Raw genomic sequence first — 4,988 nt, forward strand, 5'->3', positions numbered from 1 at the left:
TCTTGACTTAATTCTTTGGGGAGCACTCAAAGATGCAGTCTATGACGAAGCCCGAACTACGTCAGACGAAACTTGTCGTCGAATCTCCATTTCATGATCTACCAAATCATCAACAGTAATTACATCTGTTCATCGTTCTTTCGAAAGGCGATGGCAAATGTGCCTTTCAGTCCATGGCCAACAATTTTAACACATTCTTAAACAAAAGATACATTTATTATTTTGGAAGAAAAATTCATGTTACGTGATTTGGGTGTTTATCAAATCATTGTTAGTAAATTCTTTACTTCATTTACGCTTGTGCGAAACTGCACTGCAACGTCAAACAAGTCGGCAATGTGTACTGCACGTAGCTGGCGACATTGTCATTACGCGCTTACGTATAGCATGAAACGACGTGCGGTGTACAGGTGGTTACCAAACTATGTTTAATAAAATGTTTAGTTCAACGAACGTGTCCCATTCGATATAATTTAGAGCACTGTAGGCAGAGATAGTTGTCTGACAGCAAGTATTTTACCTCTAAGAAGCACGCAGCCACGTACAGGAAAAGATAGATCCAATCTTCCTTCTAACATTTACATATTTAAAACAGTTGCTGCTTTTTACAGTGTATAAGAACTCTTTATTTTTGAAGAATGAACAGTTGATTTCCCTGTTTCAGATCAGGTAAATCTGACAAGATACACAAATGTGAAATAGTTTTCCTAAGCCCTTTATGGTACACTAGATTCTAGCCTGTGTCGTATTTCCATATACAAAATTCATAGGCGAACCTGCATCTAGATCGTAAGTTGGTTCAAGGGAAAATAAAGCTTTATTCCCGTATCGCAGGCCTACCCTGAACGTACAACTACGCAGTCTGGTCCGAGACGCCTGCTTGGCAGTGTTTGCACCGCAAATGCCGTTTCCGGCTACCGTGCTCTCCCGTTCTTGGACAGTTCTCGAATTGTTTTACGACAGGTTTCAACTCAACGTTAACAAACGCTATATCACTGTAACTGTCTTCTGAAGATCCATCAAATGCAGTTATAAAAAGTATACTCTTCCATTTAAAAAATGATGCACTTGATTCAATATCTCCGCTGACACCAGCGTTAAAACATTAACCAAACAAAAACGTACGTGCCCCTCGACGCTGAAACATTTACCGAAAACCGCGTTTTGATGTGTGTAAACGTCCGCGAAATAAAATGAGTGTTACGTCTTAGTTATTAGCTTGCTAAAGGATTCCTGAAGAGCAATACATACTTCAGAAAGACGAATGGTACATAATTTAGAAGATGAAATAAAGAAATTGCCAGCAATTAATTAGTATCAAATTGGACGTACATGTTTAAGAAAGTACAAAGCAATGGCATCTCATTTATCTGAGAGAAAAATCTGATTTGTCGATCTTTAACAGTGTACAACATATTGAACTCAGAGAACTAAAACAGATTAATATTGTTTGTCATAAGAGTCCAGGCACAGAAATTGTAAAACACAGCTATTATGCTTTATTATATTATTCACGTCCTCGAAAACTGCCACCTTATCCTGGCGAGGAGGTTTGTGCACTCTGTTGTGAGCAAAGAGCTATGATAGCGGGAGTTTTAAGATCCTGTAAGGGCCACCAAAATCAGACAGGTCTCTTGGGCATGGGTCTGACTAAGGGTAGTCCACAACAGAGGAGGCGGCATGGGGAGACTTTAGACGTAGGGAAGCCAACCCTCCTAAAGGAGATAACCTTTGTGAAAAACAGAGAGGGACGGTATTAGACTCTCTAGAAAAAAGCTAAGACAGATGCAGGAACGAACGACTTGGAACAGACAGTGTATTCAAATTGACTACCCGAAATGTCCGCAGTTTCAAATACACTCCTGGAAATGGAAAAAAGAACACATTGACACCGGTGTGTCAGACCCACCATACTTCCTCCGGGCACTGCGAGAGGGCTGTACAAGCAATGATCACACGCACGGCACAGCGGACACACCAGGAACCGCGGTGTTGGCCGTCGAATGGCGCTAGCTGCGCAGCATTTGTGCACCGCCGCCGTCAGTGTCAGCCAGTTTGCCGTGGCATACGGAGCTCCATCGCAGTCTTTAACACTGGTAGCATGCCGCGACAGCGTGGACGTGAACCGTATGTGCAGTTGACGGACTTTGAGCGAGGGCGTATAGTGGGCATGCGGGAGGCCGGGTGGACGTACCGCCGAATTGCTCAACACGTGGGGCGTGAGGTCTCCACAGTACATCGATGTTGTCGCCAGTGGTCGGCGGAAGGTGCACGTGCCCGTCGACCTGGAACCGGACCGCATCGACGCACGGATGCACGCCAAGACCCTACGCAGTGCCGTAGGGGGCCGCACCGCCACTTCCCAGCAAATTAGGGACACTGTTGCTCCTGGGGTATCGGCGAGGACCATTCGCAACCGTCTCCATGAAGCTGGGCTACGGTCCCGCACACCGTTAGGCCGTCTTCCGCTCACGCCCCAACATCGTGCAGCCCGCCTCCAGTTGTGTCGCGACAGGCGTGAATGGAGGGACGAATGGAGACGTGTCGTCTTCAGCGATGAGAGTCGCTTCTGCCTTGGTGCCAATGGTGGTCGTATGCGTGTTTGGCGCCGTGCAGGTGAGCGCCACAATCAGGACTGCATACGACCGAGGCACACAGGGCCAACACCCGGCATCATGGTGTGGGGAGCGATCTCCTACACTGGCCGTACACCACTGGTGATCGTCGAGGGGACACTGAATAGTGCACGGTACATCCAAACCGTCATCGAACCCATCGTTCTACCATTCCTAGACCGGCAAGGGAACTTGCTGTTCCAACAGGACAATGCACGTCCGCATGTATCCCGTGCCACCCAACGTGCTCTAGAAGGTGTAAGTCAACTACCCTGGCCAGCAAGATCTCCGGATCTGTCCCCCATTGAACATGTTTGGGACTGGATGAATCGTCGTCTCACGCGGTCTGCACGTCCAGCACGAACGCTGGTCCAACTGAGGCGCCAGGTGGAAATGGCATGGCAAGCCGTTCCACAGGACTACATCCAGCATCTCTACGATCGTCTCCATGGGAGAATAGCAGCCTGCATTGCTGCGAAAGGTGGATATACACTGTACTAGTGCCGACATTGTGCATGCTCTGTTGCCTGTGTCAATGTGCCTGTGGTTCTGTCAGTGTGATCATGTGATGTATCTGACCCCAGGAATGTCTCAATAAAGTTTGCCCTTCCTGGGACAATGAATTCACGGTGTTCTTATTTCAATTTCCAGGAGTGTATTATGAAACACAACTGGAAACTGAATTGAATTCACAAAATATTGTCTTGGCCCTCATCACAGCATCTATAGTGGAATTCCTCAACAGATGAGACTCTATGCTGGAGTTATTTTCTGTAGTAGAAGACTTTAACCAAAACTCTATCACCTTCATCAATGAAAAGGTAGTTATGGGCAGAATAAAGATACCAAGAGATATTTGGAGTATATGCCCCAGAAGAGGGGCAGGATCATGAATGAAGAGTTCTATGACATTTTGCAAAGAAATTTACATGAGATAGACAGAAATCACTATCTGATAATAGCAGGAGATCTAAATGCAAGGGAAGGTAACAACCCGGTAACTAATGATATTGCTTAAGGGGAAAATGTAACAAATAATAATGGATGTAGGCTGAAGGCGTTCTGACTAAATCATGTATTAACGTTAAAAATACTTCTTCAGGCATGAAGAAAACCACAAACACACCTGGTCAGCTGGAGGCTCTGCCATCACATTATGGAAGATAATAGATAAGAAGAATTGGCCTCTAGTGCAAGACACAAGAGTATTCAGAGATCCAGATGTCTCTTCACACCATTTGTTGCTAGTCTCGAACGTAAAAGCACTTAAAAAGGTGGAATATACTTCTGAACTGAGGCAAAATAATAGTGGTACAACATTTAAATTACATATGTTTCAAGAAGAGAGCATCCAGTACTATTTCGGAAAATGCTTGAAGAGTACACAGGTTTAACTTCAAAAATGAAATTAACCAGGACTGGAATAATATAAAGGAAGCACGAACTAAGGTAGCAGCAGAAGCACTTGGTACAGAAAATAAAAGCTTATTCAAAAGGGATCTCCGATGCTGGGGTGATGAAATAGGTAGTCTAACTGAAGATAAGAAACACGCATACTTAAAAGTGTTAAATTCTCCATGTGATCAAGTTCTGAGACTAGACTGTACAAGAAAATCAGGTCCAGTCAGCAGGAAAGTCAGGAAAGCTGAAAACATTAGCTGGGAAAAATATGTTACGGGTATTGAACACGATATAAGGGGAAGACAAGACAAAACATACACATTATCTGAAACTAATTGGTTGAAATACTATCAAACAATCTGGATCGATGTGCAAGGTACACAGGTGGTTCTGCCTGAAGCAGATAGAAATGCAGACTTAATAACCCTGGAGGAACTATAGGATGGAATTAGTTCTAGCAAAACAGGAAGACTCCAGGATGTGATAAAATCACCATACAACTGATAAAATATTCACTAAATATTCCAAAAATAAAAATACTCGATTTATGAATATGTGGAGATGAAGTGGCTATATACCTGACGAAAGGAATATTGCAAAAGTATGCCCAATTTATAAGACTGGAAAGAGACATGAATGACATAACTACTTCTAAATGCACGTTAAAAATTGCATGCTAGAATCGCCAATCTCCTAAACTATGTGATAAGGTGTCCAACATTGTTTTTACAGAGGAAATCATGCTCGAACTACGTCTGCACTAGGACGCAACTAATATAAAAACACCGTGAATTGTAAAATTGTGTAGGCTTCAGCGACCATAGTCAAAAATAGAAGTTTTCTGGGTATTGTAAAAAGGTATTACTGATAAACCCAACGTTTCTACTGACTCGAAAGTTGATCACTGAAACCGTGGCCGGAATATTGGTTTTGGTTTGGCATTGGTTTTATCAGTAAACCTATTAATTACCA

This window comes from Schistocerca cancellata, chromosome 1, assembly GCF_023864275.1.
Source record: "Schistocerca cancellata isolate TAMUIC-IGC-003103 chromosome 1, iqSchCanc2.1, whole genome shotgun sequence".
NCBI lineage: Eukaryota > Metazoa > Arthropoda > Insecta > Orthoptera > Acrididae > Schistocerca > Schistocerca cancellata.